We start from the raw sequence: 22,070 nt of genomic DNA on the forward strand, positions 1-22,070 counted from the left end.
CCTTATTGGCTATTGGCTCAAGACTTCTCATTTTCTTTTATTGATTTTTAACTGTAAACACCTATTTGTTATGCTGCTTAATGTTACAATATGGTATAATATATATTAGTTTTATAGTTTTTGTCAATTGTTTGTAGAAGTATTTTGACTGTTTTCTGCCTTTTATTATTCCTAGTCATTTCCCCATATACAAAATTAATTGGAAGTTCTAAAACAACCACAGAACAGAGCATTCTTCATATACAGTATATAAAACATGATAGTTTGATGTCAATAGCTTGTAACAAAAGCTGCAATTTAACACATAAAAAGTTTGATAACAAAATATGAGTCTTGTACATTTGTCATCTTAGACTGACTTCTTGTAGACTATTTGGATTCTGATTATCATGCTTGTTTGTTGGATCTAAATAAAATGTGTGCATACAAAATTAGAGGTTCACGTTCAAATCATTGTTAAATCCTTTTTAAAGTTGAGTTAAATGAGCAAACAAGCAGTTTTGAAGCCTGTTTTGTAACGCATATCTCCTGAAGTACAGCTTAAGAAACCTAATCACATTTAGAAAATTTCTTTAGACCTTATGTACTCTATTGTAACCAACACAGACCATTAAACAATATGTGCTTCACATGTTTATGCACAACACAAACATTCTTCAAAAAATACATCTAACAGCAGTTTCTACACAGCAAATTCATCAGAGTTAAATTCCCGGTGTTGAAGCATTTGAGAGTAAAGTGTTGACGTTAAAGAGTTAGATTTTGATAAATGAATATAATAAGAGTTAGAATTGTTTTTATTCAGTGCGAAATCAAGGAGTTATCTTTTCAACACTTGGTGGTGTTATTTCCAACATCCGGGAATTCATGCAGCCCCAGTCACTGAAGAATTTTCCAGACGCCATTTTCCCTCTGAGATTTAGAACAGCAACTGGTGAGTCAAACTACCTAAATGCTGGTATTTTACAGACTTTCTTTAAGGAAATACAGTTGTAAACATGTTGTTAAGTTAATAACTTTAGAATGGAGTTACAATTTTAAACTTCTGCGGGTCATTCATGGTCGTTTGTGTATCTAGCTTAACTGCATTACTATTGACTTCTTTTCAAGAATGTTTTTATATGCTCACGCACACATAGTGCATAAAAACATCAAATGTACATGTTCAACACATTTCTGTCACGCTTAATGCCATTTTGTGCGTTGTTACCCATCTGTAAAATAAAATCGACACTTCTCCTTTAATTCCAAGCAAACTAGCGAGGGAATCCCCGGAGCGCCTAGCCTACTCTGCCCAGATGCTAACGGCAACACAGGACGGTTTCCATAAGCTCTGGAGAGTTTCTAAAACATGTCTGGTGAGTAAATGAACATATGCTTACTTGTAAAAGGCTTCCTGACTGAAACAAATGATTGTTTGTTATTCGTGTACGTTAATTTGGTTATTTTAAACACCGCGGCCCTTTTAAACTGGTTCATTCGTGGCCGTCCATATACCGTTAGTCCATAACTTAGACTCGTGTGATAACGTACGCTTGAATTATATTAAGTGTTGACAACCATTAAAGTCGGAATGTTAACATTAATGTCTTTAAATGACCGCGTTTGCACTTTATCAGACATTTAACGTTACAGAAGTCTCCCGGAAGTTGCGGGACTAACGTTAACGTAATCCCGCAAATGCACAGAGACTCCCAGATGCCCAAGTAGATGCCCGCAAATGAATGATCATCTCCCGGATATCGCGCGTCTCCCGCCCGGTCATTAAACACTTTGCACGCCCCTTTCCACCGCATCCCTCCCAGCTCTTCAGGTACTTCGCGCGCAAGTCACCCCCACCGCTCTTCAGGTACGTCGCGCGCAACTCATGCCATTGCTCTTTAGGTACTCATCTCTCCCGCTACCTCCCGCAAATCAACTCTGTATCCCCCGAAAATGACTTTTCCCAACTCGGGATGTCTGACGTTAGTAAGTTAGGCTATTTCTGTAGTCAGGAACATCTTAGTCAAGCTTTTTCTCCCGCATGATATTGTGCTTAAAACTATAGGCTAAACTTAGCATGTACTGTACACAACATTTCCGTTTTATTAGTGCGTTGTAAACAGCCACCTGTCTGTAAAATTAATCAACTGATTCATATTTGAGCAGCCTAATGATGATACAGGTTTGATTTGTAGATTTATTATCAAAAATCAACATCTGAATCAAAAGATATGTGAAAATGTTTGAGGCATACTTTGTGATGTTCATCTTTCTTTTTTATCTGAAGGTTATTCATATGTGTTAGATACTAATGTGTTGTTGTTTTTTAACAGCCACAGTACAATAACACAAGACCCTGTGACGGTGGCTGATTAGAGACGGATGGTGTATTTCCAGAGTTGGTGAAATGACCAAGTACACCTTCTTGGTCATATGTGGTGATAATAATGAAGGTATGTTTGATAAAGTTCTGTATTTGTTTTACAATAAGCTGAGAGGGTATTAGAGCATTAGAGAATAACAAATGACATGAAGGTGATAAGTTTTGTATTGTGGGTGAACTGTTACTTAAATAATGTTTTGCTCTTTGCTTTGCACTTTTTCTCTTCTGCTTATCCTAATATTTTAGATTATATTTGGACCTGAAACATCTGCTAGACTCCAGGAAAGGTGGCGTCAATACTGGACCTGAAAGGGCCTAACAAGTTGAATCTGGTAAAGAAACACGCGCACACACACACACACACACACACACACGCACGCACACGCTTACAGAAAACTGTAAGTTTATGAATATTTTTTACACTGTGGCCAATATTTTGGGGAAGTCAGCATCACTAAATGATATAAAAGATTTTAAGCTCCTCTAAATTTTGCTCCAAGTGTTGTGTTAAATTCAGGATTCTGGACAGACAGCTGCCTGTTTTTCCAGTTCTAGTCATAGTGGTTAACCAAATTGTTTTTGGAGATCCAACAGTGATATATGTGTTTTTTCTACTTTTCCATATCCTGTCACCTCAACCAGCTGGGAGAGTCAAGTTGTGGATCATCATGTGGATTTTCAAAAGGTGAGTTTAGATTTCTTGAATGTTTTATTTACTTTAAATGTTTTTTTAAATATATCATAGAATTTGATTGCAATTTGTTTTCAAACATTTTTTTTAGTCATGCTGGAGTCTTGAAGAGTTCTTAGATGAGCATCACCCTACAGTATATCCGTGCATCTGGAATCACCAGACGAGCGATCAGCAGCTACTACATCGTCATGGATAAAAAGGTCATCCTGTGGCTGGGAAGCACATCTTTCACAGGACATGCTTGATGAGATTTCCTAGCTCCAGTTTGTTTTCACACAAGTTTACAGCATTTATACCTTCATTTAAACTGCTGTGTTTGATATGGAGGACCAAGGAAACACCAGAAGTGAAAGATTTGCACGCCAAGTTGTTTAAAATGTAATTTCAGAAGAAAACTATGCGTTCAGAAGAAAACTATGAGTGACGATATATTGAACTTTCAAATTGCTCTGATGAAACATCAAGTTTGGACATCATATTTTGTTGATACTGTCTTTACTAATAAAACATTTAAAGCAAATTTGACATTGTTGCATTTTAAAAATTGAATGAATTGTTTAAGTTGTGAATGTTTTCAAATAAAATGTTTTTTTATTTTGTAATTTACAGTCTATTTGACCTTTTTACCATATTTACACTTAAGAGAGTTGAATAAAATAATATATTACACCAGGTGGTGTTAAATATAGTTACATTTTTTAACTCTGCCCTGAGTTAAAATTAACCCTTACTTCGGTGTCAATGTGCCAACCCTTTTGAAAGTGTTGATTTAACTCTGTTTTGAGTGGACCCCATGAGACACTTTCAAAGTGTTGAAATTAACACCCATAGAGTTGTTTTGGGTCCCCATATTTTGCTGTGCAAATGAACCCTTTGGAGAAGTACAACATCAAAAACGTGCTCTTACTTCTCATTTTATAAACACTATTGGATGGGTTTTGTGGTCAATGATTTGTTGGCCCAAAACTCAATCCTGGAGGGCCAGTGTCCTGCAGAATTTAATTCCAACCCCAAGTAGACACACCTGAACCAGCCTGTCAATCTCCAAGGTAAACTAAACACTTCCAGGCAGGTGTGTTGAAGGAAGTTAGAGCTGGACAAGACCTGCTTTCTCATAAAATTTACAAGAAAGACATGCAGCTGAAACATACAACAAACTGCATCATGAGTAACATATTTCAGATTCACAAAAGTGACAGCACCCACTCGTGCAGGGGTCACCAATCTTGTTCCTGGAGGTCCGGTGCCCTGCAGGGTTTAGCTCTAACTTGCCTCAACACACCTGCCTGGCTGTTTCAAGTATACCTGTAGTAAGACCTAAATTAGCTTGTTCAGGTGTTTTTGATTAGGGTTGGAGCTAAAATCTGCAGGACTCCAGACCTCCAGGAACAAGGCTGTTGATCCCTGCTCTAGTGCATTTGTCTTCTGAAACATGCCACGAAATGTACACAAAGCAACGCAATTCATATTTTGCAAAACTTTATGTTAAGGCACATATTTCTTCCGGGTTTCTTTCTTAGCTGACAGTCTTTGCAAAACTAGCCTTTTTTGAAGTGCACTGAAAAAAATGATTCAAAGATGATACCCTGGATTAGCAGTTTTTTTATTTAATTTAATTTTTTTTTTTTAACGTACAGTGATTGTAAACAATGTGTTTAGGCTGAATTTAAACTAAATTCAAATAGACTAAATTCAATTTGTTTGTTCAAATTCAACACATATTATTTGTTTGCAGCAAACTTGCAGGTATTATTGTTTCAGTGTTATTGAAACCCTCTGACAGCAGATTGTCCAGATGATGATCGGAACTTTCAGCCATAACAACAAAAGTTGGTATTTTCAAAATGTTAAATACTTGATCTTTACTATACACGCTCAGAAAAAAGGTACATGGTGGTACAAATAATGTTCCCTATGGAATAGTTCTGTACCTTTGTAAAAGTTGTGCCTTACATAGTACAGAAAATACCTAATATACCTAATACCAATACCTAATATGATACTGTTCTGTACCTTTTATGGTACCAAATGAAGGTACACAATTCATCACTCATTAAATTATTCTCATATAAAAGGTACACAAGTTTTAGACAACTCCTTTATTACAGTATCTATGGAAATAAATATTACTGGGAAGAGTTTTATGAATAATGTCCATATTAAAACATGAATCATATAAATGCATAAAAAAAAAAACTCACAAACATTTGTTATTAAGTTCTATAACACAAAACAACTGATAAAAATAAACTGTAGGTATTATAAACTAAACATTTATGGCATTTGTAATAAACATCTGGTAAGCATTTTCAGATAAATACATTTTCATTATTGACATCCACACCTTTTTGCGTTTGTTTTCCACTACGCATGTGAGCTGGCAGAAGCCCTTCATATGCAAAGTGTTCATGCAGACATTTTAAAATGGTAAAACTAATTAAACATTGTGCATATCTTGTTACGATACTTTTGCATAATTATATCTCTTTTTTTTTAAATTAAGTAAATGAAATGAACTTTTAAGTGATTACAAAGGTATTGACAGTTGACACTGTTAAGGTACAAAGTGTTTTGTCACTGTAGTGGTACATTCATGTGTTAGATTTGTACCTTTGTACAATATTGTATCTATTCTGCAGGTTTAAAAAACCACAGTTACATTTGGGTTTCCAATGGTACAAATCAAGTCCTTAAACATAAAAAACTGCAATGGTACGAAATTGGTACAACATTGTAGCATTTATTTATTTATTTATTTATTTGAGAGTGTATCATTCAATACCACAGTCTGGTCCTTCATGAAGGACTGTCTAGTTTAGAGAATTTGGGCTGAAAGCTCTGTAGACTCAACAGCACAAAGAATAAAAAAATGATATTAACACTTGATGAGGAGAATGTTGTGTGGACAGAGAACTGTTCTAATGTTCACTTGAGTAATGAAAGCCAGTTAAATGTCTTTGCATCTGATAAGAAACATTACGAACCACAAAACCCAAAGAGTGTACAGAACTCTGTGAAAAGTGCACCACAATTTCTTTGCCATCATGTTTGATCAATTTAACGCATCCCTGCTTAACAAAAGCATCAATTCCTTTTAAAAATAACTTTTAAATGTTAGTATCTGGTGAATGTACAGTGTGTATTACAAGTCTGTATTTCCATCTTTCCCCCCCCCCCCCCCCCCCGGTGGAATTAATAAGACACTCAGAGTCTCTTTAGCCCTTCCATCCTTCCATCAAACATGACTCATTATGCAGCTTGCAAGCGAACCTTGTCTTTCCCCATTTTAAAAAGGTTCCAGTAATTAGTTGCCCATCTAACAAATCAATACCGGAATGCTGAATCATCATCTTAACATCAACTTCCTGTAAGCCTTCTGGAAAAGAGAGGATATTTGTGAGTTTGTTTACTTAACATCAGGATATCCAAAGACATTTCACCATTACCTCCCCTCTTAAGAGCTACGAGAAGGATTATTCAGTATGTACCTTTCAGAATAAAGCAACATGATCTTTGTTGGTTGTTCACTTATAGGAATAACAAACGAGGAAAATAAAGAGGAATAAAATCAAAGTGTAGAGGAGGACAACAATACCCAAATATGACAATAACAGAACTAAGAAACAGATAAATGCAGCTTTGTATGAAACAGAATGCAAAACCTACTGTTTCTCAGACAGAGAGAATAAAATAACACCTTTCAAAGATGAACAGGATGCAGACAATACATTATGACACAACAGTTCATTCTAGGACATATGGCAGAAAGACCTTTAAACATTACACCAGTGCTTCCCTCACATAGATCTTACTTTGGTGGGCCACCCAGGTTTATTAACAGCTGCCCAAGTACACTACCGGTCAAAAGTTTGGGGTCAGTAGGATTTTTATATGCTGTAAAATAAGCCTATCCTGCTCACCAAGGCTGCATTTATTTAATCAAACACACAGTACAAATTGTACAATTGTGAAATGTTATTGCACTGTAAATTAACTGATTAAAAATGGTTTATTATTTAATAATTTATTTCAGTTATTTTTTCTGATATATTTTCAGTTTCATTACTCTAGTCTACAGTCAACATGATCCTTCAGAAATCACTATATTATTCATATTAATATATTGTTATTATTATTATTATTATTATTATTAATAATACATACTATTATGATTATTGGAAATAGTAATAAAAGCAATAAAGACTGGAAAAATAATTTAATTTGAAACTACATACAATAAGAAAGCAGTTATTTTAAATATTAATAAATATTTAACAATTTAACTTTTTTATATTAATAAATGCCACCTTGATGAATGGAATAATTTTCTTAGAGGAAAAAAAAAATACATGGAAAAAAAATTAACCCAAACTTTTGACCGGTAGTGTATATTTAGTGACACAGAGACCCGTACATTTTTGGGTAGGAATGCACCAACACCGATCCTAAGTATTGAACAATGCAGATCCAATCCTGTTTTTTATTTTATTTTATTTTAAGCATATAACCGTTTCTAAAGGTCTGGTCATAAACTTAAATAATATATCTTCTTTAATAAAAATAAAAGACCCATAGGCCGACTGTATATGACAGACAGCATAATCTAACTAAAAACATGATGCTTGCTGTAAACTAGACTACAATTTTTGAGCATTCCTTACAACATTGATCTGTTGTGGCCCGCAGCTTATGTTTCCTTTTTTGAATATTAAGATTTTTCTTTGAGATCTGTAATAGGATATTAGTATTGACCCTTATTGTTAGTAAAATAACCAGCCTTTTAAGTGAAGGCTGATAATTTCCTGCAGGTTTGAGGCAGACCTAACTAAACATCTGAAGCAAGTTTTACTTGATAAACAAGTTCCTGTTTCTGTTAATGACAATCCATATTGTTCCAGTCATTTTACTTTTATTAATTTAATCAACTACTTTAACCACAATGAGCCAGGCTTTACAAACTATTCACAGCATTGAAAGTATTCCCCTTAGAAGAATAAACTCAGTTGAAGGATGAGAGAATAATTTTACAAAGCGGCGCACATCGCGTCTGCGCAGTCGGTGCATGAATTAAGCGCCTGATGCATCACTGAGACACAGCACACAGCCCTCCGGTATCTGCAGACACTTTAAAAACTTAGCAGCACAAAGGTGAGAAATCAGTGCATTGAGGATCTGTCCAATGTATTATTGAGCCTTGTCTAATTTAAAACTTCAGGTAGGCCTACTTTGTGTGTGAAGAGCAGGTAATAACCCTCTCTATTCCAGTGTTGTGAATGCAATCTGATGATCTAACAGACACATCACAACTTGATTTAGAAACAGCAATGAACTCCTAGCTGCGGGTCAAAATTTACCCATTTGATGCAAAACTAAATACATTTATCCAATGATTGTTTATATTGACAGGAACAAATTATTATTTTTTTGTGTTGTCATAAACGAATGCGACAAGGAGCTTGAATTGTGAATGAATAGAGAATGATTGACGGGCGTGGCGGCGGGAAGGCTGAACTGAACATGAATTTAAGCACTTGATTATTTATCTGTATACTGCACATTAAACTATAGAACGGTTTCAGAAAATTTGGGAAATAGTAGGTCGATATGAAAACTTTCTAATGCTTTATAAAAGGCCTCCTTTATGGCTTTTGTTGGATTATAAATTACACAGAATATATCTAATGAGTAAGATTGGATTCAGTACCAGCTCGCCGATACCTGATCCAGCAAAAATTTGCGGTATGAAATCGATATCTGATCCAAGTATCAGGATTGGTGCATCCCTATTTTTGGGACTTAAAACATTAGTCCGGCCCGGGTTCTAAATCTTGTAAAATGTCTGAGATTCAACTTTTACTTTCGCTTTATAAAGTTCTTATGTGTATTTGCATCAACCTTTTACTTAGACCTACTTTCGCTTGGCTTTGCAACTGATTGCATGTGCACAGTGACAAGAGCGAGATAAACATTTAAATTTTTTTTTATCTAAATCAACTCAAAATGTCCGGTCTAAACTGGCTGCAAAATATGGTTAATCAAAGCATTTGCCTTATGTGAATAATCTACAGGTTTTAATCTTGTGATTATTATAATTTTTAGAGATATTGTCTGTTTTTATTCCTTTTTCTGTCATTTGTTTCTAATTTGCTGATTATTTTGTTAATTTGATGATGTTAATATATTACATGGGCTATTTTATTTACATGTCTAAAATGCTTTGGCATTTGAGTTTGCTTTGAACTTGAAAGAAAGAAAGAAGCAGATTTAATCTGTCAGTGGGTGCATATGGTCCTGAATGTAACAGAAATTGTGGATGTCGTTTTTTTTCTTTTCTTTTTTTACTTTAACCCATTGAAAAGAAACAGTGTGTAACAGTGCATGATAAATACAATTATAGTAAAAAAAAAATGTTATTATGTATTATTTGTCGCATATCATTAACTATTTATGTGCTTTGGGTAAATGGCGTATTTCAATTCGGCAACCACCACAAGTATATTTCAGACCAGTGGGAAGCACTGATTAGACAATCAGTGTAAACATTGATGGATAAGGTTATGAATGAGGACAAACATTGAAGGATGTACATCATGAAATTAGCATTCGAAAAAATTCCATAAAATAAAGCTGAACTTTTGACAATAAGTAACCAAGACAACTGCATATTAATATATTATTTTTTCAAGATTTGTTTTCAGTCATAAGCACATCTCTATGAACTTTTTAAACTTGCTGTCTTCCAACAACATGACATGATAAAAGCATTATTCCAGTGTCTGATCACATCTAAAAAAAAAAAAGAAAAATGAGCATGATGACATCTTGTGTGTTGTTGTGTATATTCTAAATGCTTGCTTGCTCTGAATGCACAGCATCAGCACGGAATGCCAACATGCATGCCCTCATTTTCCACTCCATTTCTGTGTAATTTAACAATGTTGCCGGGGTTGTAACCCCACAAATACATCTATTAATATTTTTCAGGATCATTCTTCTTCCGCATAGCAAATACTTTCCTAGTGGTGGAGTGATTGTGTAGAAATGCACATAGGACACTGTGTTGATTTGCATCTTCAATTCAATTTAGGCTCTGACATTTCCAGTGCCTTTTCTCTACCCCGGCTGCTCAATACTAATATTTACTCAGGCTCGGCACTCCATAGCTCCTGACTGATTCATCTCAATTGCCTGGTGCTCTTTGAAGGAGTCAGAAGTTTCTGTTTTGCCTCTTCCCTTTTTATCCCTCAATCACAAAGACGGTTTTGTGAGGAATCAAAGAGCAGGCACATCACAAGAGTAAACTTATGACACCTACAGTCACAACAGATTTCTGTTCACGGAGAATTCGCAGATGCAGAGTTCAATTATGTCAAAAAAAAAAAAAAAAAAACTCAAAGCTTATCTTCTGTTTCTCTGTCTCTCTCTGTCTCTCTCTCTCTCTCTCTCTCTCTCTCTCTCTCTCTGTGTGTGTGTCTGTCTGTCTGCTTGTCTGTACCTCTCTCTCTCTCTTTCTCTCCCCCTCTCACCATGTCTTTTTATACCCTACTGATTTTCTTATTTTCACAATTTTAACATCAAAGAGATATGTTTCACAGACTGCACATAGCTCTTTTATCATTGTGGATCTGTTGTTTCACTGTGGAGTATTAATTTAAGCTCAGTGCAGAAAGTGCAATTTTTCATGTCTAGTATGTTTATAGTATATTATATAGTAGTTGAGTATGTATATGATTCCTCTGGGATAAAAGAACCTATAATTTTATGCGATTATCTCACAGTCCATTAGTCTACCCAAACATTCCTACAGCATTTATTAAATGTAAAAAAAAAAAAAAAGCTAAATTGTTAAGTATTTATACAACATTTTAATAACATGTAATTTAAATGTAAAATGTAATTTCAAAAGAAATTATTACTCCAGTCATTATTACTTTTATTACTATTACCATTAATAAAAAAAATAAATAAATAATAATAATAATAATAATAATAAGCGACACAGTGGCACAGTAGGTATTGCTGTCGCCTCACAGCAAGAAAGTCGCTGGTTAGAGCCTCGGCTGGGTCAGTTGGCATTTCTGTGTGGAGTTTGCATGTTCTCGCAGCGTTTGCCTCTGCAATTTCCTCTGGGGGCTCCGGTTTCCCCCACAGTCCAAAAACTTGCAGTACAGGTGAATTGGGTAGACTAAATTGTTCGGAGTGTATGAGTGTGAATGAGTGTGTATGGATGTTTCCCAGAGATGGGTTGCAGCTGGAAGGGCATCCATTGCGTAAAACATGTGCTGGAAAAGTTGACGGTTCATGTGGATTAATAAAGGGACTAAGCCGAAAAAAAAAATGAATGAATGAACGGATGAACGAATGAATGAATGAATGAATAATAATAATAATATTAATAATAATAATAATAATAATAATAATAATAATAATAATAATAATACATATTAGAGTGATTTCTAAAGAATCGTGCAACTCTGAAGACTGGAGTAATGAAACTTAAAATGTATCATTCAAATCAGTAAAAAAAAAAACTTAATAATAAACTACTTTTGAACAGTTATTTTATAGTGCAATAAAATTTCACAATTGTACAATTTGTACTGAATTTTTGATTAAATAAATGCAGCCTTGGTGAGCAGGAGAAGCTTGTTTTACAACATAAAACAAAAAATCCTATTGACCCCAAACGTTTGACCAGTAGTGTGTGTATATACATACATATGTTGAAAAGTTTTTTTTTTTTTTTTTCCACATGTTGAATGTACTGCATAAACATACCACCTCAAATGGGAGTGGATCCCTCCTTGCTCAGGCTCTCTGGGATCCAACTCCATAAATTGTGCCTTCCTCTGCTCTTATTCCTTACATCAGCCAGGACCACAGCTCTCTTTCCCTCAGGGTTGGCTTTCCCCAACTATTTGAAGTGGGCCATTCCTAGACCTTGCCTCCCTGTGCAGGGTGCTCAAATGATGTCTTTGAGCTTGAAGTTCCCCTCTGCTAGACCAGGGCACCCGGGATGCTCAGGCCTCCCAATTTGATCCTGACCTGACTTGCAGAATCCATTCATCCATCCATCCATCCATCCATCCATCCATCCATCCATCCATCCATCCATCCATCCATCCAACCATCCAACCATCCATCCATCCATCCATCCATCCATCCATCCATCCATCCATCCATCCATCTATCCATTTATCCATCCATCCATATCCCTATTTATCCTATCCATACATTTAATCAATCATCCATTCAAATTCATCCATCCATTTATCCATCTACATCCCCGTCCACCCGTATCTATCCATTTCACCAATACATTTATCCATCCATTAACACATCCATCATATATATACATTGTGATGTGTCAATGGTCCTCTTTCAGTCCTCTCCAACCACTCTGATATGTGAACTATTACAATCACTTTTATTGATTGATGATTATAGTTACATGCTGTGAGCAGCGAAAATAAATAATGGCACAGTGGCCTACCCAGGACTTAATTTGTGCCGGAACAGCCAGGATCCGGCACGTCTGAAATCTGATCCAGCACCTCATTTTACTGATCCCCCTCCTCAACCGCCCTCCTCCCCTGTTCGCTGTTCACTTTCACTTTTTTCCGTGCCTCCCCAACTCTTCACTTTCGTCCGTAACACCCCAGCCTGCTCTCTATCGTTTGCAACACTCCTCCACCATCCACTGCACCATCCCCCATCCCCCCTCCCCTTTTTTTTCACTTGGAAAATAACCGAATGTCAATGGTGTTAGTTAAGGTGTTGGTAAACTAAATAGTGATATTTCATAAGATTTATGCTTGTAGCGCTGTACATCTTTGTTTGTTTTTGTCCATAGGCTAACTGACCCATAATGTTATATGGCACAACATAATTAAAGACTGTTAAGAAATGTGCTCCTTTTTTTGCGCTATCACCGTTAATGACTTTATGTTCTGGGAAAACTAAAACTGTGTGGTGGATGTCGATCATAGTAACTATTACTCCGGGAATTATTTATTTACAAATTAAGCACTGCTGGATACGTCCTATGAACACTGATGCACAAATTCATCTTGACTTGTAAATTGTGAAGCAAAGCATACAGATTACTAGCAGCTTTTCCCAGAGATAGTCTATCTATCATTGTTCGAGCATCTCGTTGTGATTTTTTCTCTGGCAGTGTTGTGACTTGCGATGACACAAGGCTCAGTGTGTGATCTACCATCTTGAATAAGTTGCCTGCCAGCAGGTCCTCTATACTGACCTTCCAGCATACATCAGCAGCCCAACAGACAGTGGCCATCACTAATGCTACAGGCACAACGGCATGACAGGCTAATCCATTCCTCAGCACACCTACTTACATAATCCATAAATTGAGCTCAAGTCCACCTCAATCTCTGCTGCTTGTGCTAATGAGGAACAACTAGGAATTTGGCTCCTGCTTGCCAAGATTAAAAGGAATACAGACAAATAGGTTTGATTATTCATGTTTTAGATACATGGATATTTATATCTATTATCAAGTTTCATTTGTAAAAGGTTGCTGTACAGCCAAGAATCTTAACCTCAGAAAGTAGCACTCGCTGAAACTAATAGTAAAGCCACTCTAGAAGCACATAAAATGCACTTTGTTACCCAGTTGTCATTATATAACATTTTTAACTTTAAAAAGTGCATCCTGCTGTAATATATAATGACACTTTTTAACTTTTTAACTTTTTAACTGGCTTCTTACTGGCACCAGCAAACTTGAAGACATTACTCCTACCCTGTGCTCCCTAAATTGGTTGCCGATATGTTTTAGAATTGATTTTAAAATTGTAATGTATGTTTTTAAGGTATTAAATGACCAGACTCCGACTTATCTATTTAATATTATTACCGTTAAAATATCTGGCAGATGTTTAAGGTTGTTGAACCTTAAAATGCTAGTCGTTCCCTGATCCAAATTGAGAAAAAAGGAGATAAAGCTTTCTCTGTAGTAGGTCCTAAATGTAAAATTAGCTACCTATGTACATTAGAACAATTTTTAATGAATTTTTGTTCAGAGGAAAATTTTAACTACACCTCCTAGAAAGAGCATTTCAATTGGGAGAACATTTATCCTATTGTACCAATGGTGTCTTTTCTATTTATCATTGATGCTGTGTATGTTGGATGTATTCTATGTTGTTTTATCTGTTGCAGTCTATTTCTGATAATTTGCTTTTAGGTTTGCACAGCACACTGGTCAACAACTGTTGTTTTATTGCACTTTAACTAAACTAAACTATTACAAAAATAAATAAATAAATAAATAAATAAATAAATAAATAAATAAATAAATAAATAAATAAATAAATAAATAAATAAATAAATAAATAATAAAATAAAAAAAAATAATAGTAATAATAATAATAATAATAATAATAATAATAATAATAATAATAATAATAATAATAATAATAATAGCAAAATGCTGGATTGTTCGTAAAACATTGCCACAAAAATCCCCCCAAATTATAACGCTAGATTTAAAGACTGTTGGTTAGACCTTTGACCAGAGAACATAATTTAATGATGTTTTTAGAACTCAAATCCTTTTATCTCACTCCGTAAGAGGAGCCAAAAATATGTGTTGAGTTGTCAAAAGCATCCATTAATTTTTCTTTGCTTTTAAAATGTATCATTCTAATCAGAAATGGCTCCTCAATAGACATTTGTTTTTCTTTTCTTTTCTTTTTTTTTCTTGTACTCCCTCTCAACCTTCACAAAGGCACAGAAATGTGCTTGTCCACAGAATATATTTTGAAACCTTTCTGAACAGTCCCAGCTAACCTATAATTCACCATCATGCCACTAGCATAAAGCATATGGAGTGAATTTTGTGTTAATAATCATTCATTCATTTCTTTTTGGCTTGGTCCCTTTAATAATCAGAGGTTGCTACACTGGTATTAACCACCAGCTTATCCAGCATATGTTTTATGCAGCAGAAGCCCTTTCAGCTTTAACCCATCACTGGGAATCACCCATACACTCATTCACACACATGGACAATTTAGCTTACCCAATTCACCTATAGCACATGTCTTTGTGGGGAAAACCAGAGCACCTGAAGGAAACCCAAAGCAACATGAGGAGAACATGGAAACTCCACACAGAAATACCAACTGACCCATCCGAGACAACCTTCTTGCTGTGAGGTGATAGCGCTACCCACTACACCACCATGCTGCCTCTTTGTGATAATATTTTACAAACAAATCCAACATTTTGCAAACAAGCACAATCTGCTATGCAAAGAATCACCCGACTCACAAGCAAACAGTACTTTGCAAAAACAAAAATCATTGTGTGCAAAATCCCAGTGGTGTTAACCAATAAAAATACTGTTTAATAAATTTAAATCAAATTTCAATTCCAACAAACTGAATGTAACCCTTGAACAAATACAAATGCCAGGGTATACATCTGCATACATGTCTGATATGATTGCTAGACACTTGGCCTCTTCTGAGATTCTCTCGACTTGATTTTTTCACAATAGCATTCAAGCGGATTTTCTCATAAATGCAGTTGTACCATTTCCTCATCCAAGACAGCAAGTGGCACTATGAGTCAATTTAGGTTACTCTCTTGGGGGAAGCCTGAAACCAACAGGTGAGAAATTTCTTCTGACAAAAATGTCCATTAATGCTTTTTAACAAACAAAAATAAATAAATAAATAAATAAATAAATAAATAAATAAATAAATAAATAAATAAATAAATAAATAAATAAATTGTGGGGAATTTGAGAGATTATTTCATGCCTTTGTATCATCATGCTTGGACTACTTTAACTCAATTTATGTGGGCATTGGCCAGTCCTACATAAATCATCTTCAAGTGGCCCAAAATGCAGCCATTAGGCTTCTTACTGGCACCAGCAAACTTGAAGACATTACTCCTATCCTGTGCTCCCTAAATTGGTTGCCGATATGTTTTAGAATTGATTTAAAAATTTTAATGTATGTTTTTAAGGTATTAAATGACCAGGCTCCGACTTATCTCTTTAATATTATTACCATTAAAATATCTGGCAGATGTTTAAGGTTGTCGAACCAGAAAATGCTAGTCGTTCCCAGATCCAAATTGAGGAATAAAGGAGTTAAAGCTTTCTCTGTAGTACTGTAGGTCCTAAATGTAAAATTAGCTACCTATGTACATTAGAACAATTTTCAATGAATCTTTGTTCAGAGAAAAATTTCAACTACACCTCCTAGAAAGAGCATTTCAATTGGGAGAAAATTGATCCTATTGTACCTATGGTGTCTTTTCTATTTATCATTGATGCTGTGTAGTATGTTGGATGTATTCTATGTTGTTTTATCTGTTGCAGTCTATTTCTGATAATTTGCTTTTAGGTTTGCACAGCACACTGGTCAACAACTGTTGTTTTATTGCACTTTAACTAAACTAAACTATTACAAAAATAATTAAGTAAATAAATAAATAAAAAAATTAAAAATAAAATATATATATATAAAAAAAAAAAATAATAATAATAATAATAATAATAATAATAATAAATAATAATAATAATAATAATAATAGCAAAATGCTGGATTGTTCGTAAAACATTGCCACAAAAATCCCCCCAAATTATAACGCTAGATTTAAAGACTGTTGGTTAGACCTTTGACCAGAGAACATAATTTAATGGTGTTTTTAGAACTCAAATCCTTTTATCTCACTCCGTAAGAGGAGCCAAAAATATGTGTTGAGTTGTCAAAAGCATCCATTAATTTTCTTTGCTTTTAAAATGTATCATTCTAATCAGAAATGGCTCCTCAATAGACATTTGTTTTTCTTTTCTTTTCTTTTTTTTCTCGTACTCCCTCTCAACGTTCACAAAGGCACAGAAATGTGCTTGTCCACAGAATATATTTTGAAACCTTTCTGAACAGTCCCAGCTAACCTATAATTCACCATCAGACTGTGGGCCAGATTTACTATCATTTTGCCAAAATATATTGCCGATATGGGTGTCACAGTGGTGCAGTGGGTAGCACGATCGCCTCACAGCAAGAAGGTGACTGGTTCGAGCCCAAACTGGGTCTGTTGGCATTTCTATGTGGAGTTTTCATGTTCTCCCCGTGTTCTCATGATTTCCTCCAGGTGCTCCGGTTTCCCCCACAGTCCAAAGACATAATAGGTCATGGTGTCTGTGAGTGAATGAAAGAGTGTATGGATGTTTTCCAGCTTTGGGTTGCGGCTGGAAGGGCATCCATTGCGTAAAACATATGCTGAATAAGTTGGCGGTTTATTCGGCTGTGGCGACCACAGATAAAGAGACTAAGTCGAAAAGAAAATGAATGAATAAAAGCACCATTATTTGAAAGTGGATTAATTTGTTATTTGTGCTTGACCCACTGCAATAGTTGCTATAAAACAATGAAAAGAGAGAACAACATCATATAGTATAAGAAGACATTATCACAACTAGGGCAGGGCGTTTAATCGAAAAGTAATAGAAATCAACATTCAGAATCTATAATTAATCAAGTTTTTCCAGGCCAATTTTTTTTCAATTACTTTCCCTACTGTGTGTGGAGTCATGTGAACCCGCTCTGTTAAGGCTGAATTATACTTATTATATTATGATTTATACTTATTATATTATTATGATATTATACTTCTGCCAAGGGCATGTGTACAGTCCAGCACAGCCTTCACATACCCACGGACCTTACATGTCTGATGTGTAGTGCAAGCTGTGTGATTGGTCGGTTAGGTAGGAATGAAGAAGGTTGGCGGCGCAAAGAGCTGCATTTCAGACAATGTGTGTTTTCATTTCAGTTGTTCAACATTAATTTTCAATAAATAATCATAGATGGCATATAGTGTGTGGTTACTTCAATTATTTTTAAATTAAGTAATCCACCCTACATTCAAAAATCTCTCAAATGTAATATGTGAGCATATTTACTGTACAAAACTTGTCAGTGAACTGAGAGGGCAAAAACATTAAATAACTAAATAAAATGATTAACCATTAATCGTAATCAAGTTAAAATGTTCATTTAATCAATATTTTAATTTTAGGCCAAATCGCCCAGCCCTAATCCCAACACATTTATTACTAATGCCACTTTATGTTTAATTTGAGCAGCTCTTCTACTGTGTTGTTTCACTTGCTCACTTTCTGTTTTCACTTCTTGAACTTTAATAGCATCACACAAATTTGAGCCGTTTAGTAAGTCTGCTAAATTCAGAAAGGCACACATAATAATAAAGAGGCCTCTCTGAATCGTACAGTTTTGTCAAAGTGTGTACTAAGTTCCTTGTTTTTCTAGCCAACTCATTGTACTGGATAAATAGGCACCCAGCTATAAACATGTGCTGGGCTATATGAACACTAGCAATGGTCCCAGCTTCACACATTCACTGGCACACTATATTGACTAATGGTTGGACGGAGAATAAATGTTTATGAGGCTGGATGAGCTCCTTCTGGAATAAATAAGCAGCCAAATATTGATTTCAAACCTCTGATGAAAATGATGGATGTTCTTTCAGAAGATGGATTATCTTGCTGTGCTGTTTTCCACAATAAACTTTCATTCTTGCCCCTGACAACTGTTTTTGTTTTCTTTTTTTATTTCCACTGACAACTGTTTTTCCAATCCCCATGATAAAAATATATACATAATCTATTTTATTTAAATATTACATTTCAGTGGCAGTGACTGATGTGCTTGTCATGCTTTGAAAACTTGTTTTGATGTACAGCTATTTAACTTTTGAGATTTAATTTAGAATTCATTAATTTCATATTAAGTTACTGTTCTTCAGTATATTAAACTGGGAATATATTGTTTCAAATCTAAATTTAACCACAATTAATATAACTGCTTCAAGTGTGTTAAACAATGGATTTAATTTTATACTTGAAGTTAATAATAAAAATTCCCTTTATGTACAGTATATAGAGCTTTTATGAACAATCAAAGTGCTATGTATTTTTAGGGGGTGTGCAGCATCTACCTGGATGACATGAAGGCAGCCATGACAGACATAAGCCATTGTGTTTTATTTAAGTGGGTAATTTGGCCAGGATGCATGGGTTTTTTGAAGGACATCCTGGGATTTTTAACGACCACAGAGTGTCAGGACCTTGGTTTAACATCTTATCCAAAAGACAGCACTATCTGAGCAGTATAGAGTCCCCATCAATATACTGGGGTGTTAGAACCTAGCAACCTAGCTCTCACATGTGGTCTCCCATCCAGGTACCAGGTGCAGCCCTGCAGCTTCAGTGGATGACCATGTGAGAGTTGCAGAAAACAAACGGTTAACACTAGTTAACTTCTTGTTAACACATGTATAAAAAAGAAAGAAAGAAAGAAATAAAGAAATGTTTTTTTCTCTCTCAGTATAAAGACTTTTCTTTTATACAGACTAGTACTGATGATCTTCATTTTGAAATGCATTATAAAATGAAATGCTATGCTATTAATGGCAACATGGTGACTCAGTGGTTGGCACTGTTGCCTCACAGCAAGAAGGTCACAGGTTCGAGTCCCAGCTGGACTAGTTGGCTGGGTTCTACTGGGTTGCAGCTGAAAGGGCATCCACTGTGTAAAACATATGCTGAATAAGTTGGCCGTTCATTCCGCTTTGGCGAACCCAGATGAATCAAGAAACTAAGCTGAAGGAAAATGAATGAATGAATAAATTAAAATTAAAGGTGTCATATATTGCATTAATTTGATAAGTTAAATAGTTTTTTCATATCTACACAGTAGGTTTATAGCTTCAGTAGGAAAAAAAAAATCCCCAGAAATTGTTTTATAAGCTCATTTATTACTCCATAAAATACTCATAGAATAAAAAGGTCCATGATTAACCATATATGGCTCGTGTCGTGAATATTAATGAGCTTCACTCTAACGTGCTGCTCTTACAGACAACAGTGTTGCCACCTTAGCGAATTTTCAGACCCCCTTAGCAAAAAATTTTCAAAAAAGCACCTACCTCCAGATTTAGTGACTTTTTTTGGTGTTACTGGAGATTTTTAGACTCTCATGTGTCCGTACTGTACTGTTCCTACTCTTCTTCTTGAGCTGCGGGTGATGCCGTAGGCCCCTCCCTGCTTCAAAGCACTCATAGGCGATCCAGTCCTCGTACAACAGTCTCTCCTACCAGCAGCCTGAGAGCACATCAGCCCTTAGCGTACCGACGGCAAATGATATAGCACCGTGAGTGTAAGGTATTTCCCAATCTGCTTCGCCTTTGTTTTAAATTTAACAATTTAAATTGATATTGAAATGAAATATGACAGTTAATTTTTTTCTTGTTCACAATATTTTAGTGACAGTTTCAGAACTTGTCTGAGTTTATTACGTCTGAGATTACTGCAAATTCACAAATTCACTGCGATTTGGGGGTGAGAAGGGTGTGTGACTTATTCGAGGACCGGGAGGGAGACGAGTGATTTCCGGGACATTATCACTCATTTGCGGGTATTATGAGTCCCGCAAATGCATAGACTCCCAGAACTTCTGAGAGACTGGGGATGTCTGAATATCACGTTTAACAACTATAGTGACACGCGATCCAGCGGTACATCCTTAATAAACTGTCCGACGTGCATTGCTCTCTGAAGCTCAGAGGAGCGCATAACAGTGTGTGACTGTGTGTGTGGTTACTTGATGTGCGCTTTCAGCAGACATAGGGCTGTACAGAAATGCTAGGTAAAACAAGATATGGATGTGGATCATTTTCGTTCTAAAATGCCATTTTAATACTAAGATATATAAGTGTAAACGGGGCCTAAGTGTGTATTTTTCGCGAGTGGGTTTGCGACGGGAGCTAATGATTGATCGGCGATACCGGCTTAGCATCGTGTTGTCTATTGGCCACCGGCCCAACCCTAATACAAATAAAACAAATTTTAGTATGAATTTCAGCAAATAAACACCCTTAATGTTCTCATTTAGGGAAACTCCTGAGATAAATAAGTTATATCTCTGAACTTTAATAATAAATCTATATTGAATGCTACTTTTTCCATCTCCTTTGTTCAGCTACAATGATTTCTGGAACCCTCTAGAGCGAGTTTGGTGCTCAAGTCTGCATCGATACGTCCTTAATTTTAAGAACACATCCAGGAACTTTCATGCGCGATCTTGCTGTCTTGAGTTTTGGAACTGAACTTGGCAGTTCATGATGATGTTACACAAGAACACGAGGACACAAGATCGCTGAAGAAAGCATACTGAATGCAAAGTCTAGATCGGATATGTGGCCGGCCGGAAGTGCAATATGCAGCATTTTTTTTATGATACTGTTTATCGGGTAATTTAATAGATAACATAAATAATACTCTGTATAACTACTACTTTTACGCTACTGTGACAGTTGGGGTGGGTATAGATGTTAATAAAATACAATAAATGGAAAGTTAAATAAATAATATAAATAATTCTCGTAAACTTCTAGCCGCAATTGTATCCAATCTAGCAACAACCCTCACAGTAAGTATTCCATATACCGATCTTTTATTATTCTACTATGCACTGAAAAAAGTGTTGCATGCAGAACTGTTGCAAACAATTTATTTGTGTTGAATTTAAACAAACAAATTAAGTTTAATAATGATCAACTTAATTTGTTTGTTTAAATTTAACAGAAATAAATTGTTTACAACCACTTAACAACCAGTAAATCCAAGGAATCATCTTAGAATATTTTTTTTTCAGTGTGCCTTTATAGGGCACCTTTGATGATTTTCTGCTGCATACTGGGCAAAACAGAGGTAGAAGGAGGACTATTTATAAAATGTAATGCTCCTTTTATAACATTTAATTATATTAGTACAAATTACATGAGTAAAAATGAGAATACACTACTTATTTAATTTCATAATCTATCAAAAATTAATCTTGAAACAGTGTAGTGTTTTTTTTTTTGTTTTTTGTTTTTTTTGTTTTACAGAGACCAAAAACTCCTCTTAATTTAATTAAATCCTTGTTTAGCTGTTAA

At 35.3% G+C, this 22,070-nt stretch overlaps 1 protein-coding gene and 1 long non-coding RNA gene across 4 annotated transcripts in view; one reads left to right on the forward strand and one right to left on the reverse strand.

The window, feature by feature from the left end:
• edil3a (EGF-like repeats and discoidin I-like domains 3a) overlaps positions 1 to 22,070 on the reverse strand; it is a 326,360-nt gene that overhangs the window by 108,835 nt on the left and 195,455 nt on the right. The gene's annotated exons all lie outside the window — the stretch shown is intronic.
• LOC137495627 (uncharacterized) lies at positions 875 to 3,584 on the forward strand. The gene is made up of 6 exons (XR_011015577.2): positions 875 to 934; positions 1,253 to 1,358; positions 2,316 to 2,435; positions 2,612 to 2,697; positions 3,008 to 3,050; positions 3,148 to 3,584. It is a non-coding gene; the product is annotated as an uncharacterized lncRNA (long non-coding RNA).

Source organism: Danio rerio, chromosome 5 (genome assembly GCF_049306965.1).
Source record: "Danio rerio strain Tuebingen ecotype United States chromosome 5, GRCz12tu, whole genome shotgun sequence".
NCBI classification, from domain to species: Eukaryota; Metazoa; Chordata; class Actinopteri; order Cypriniformes; family Danionidae; genus Danio; species Danio rerio.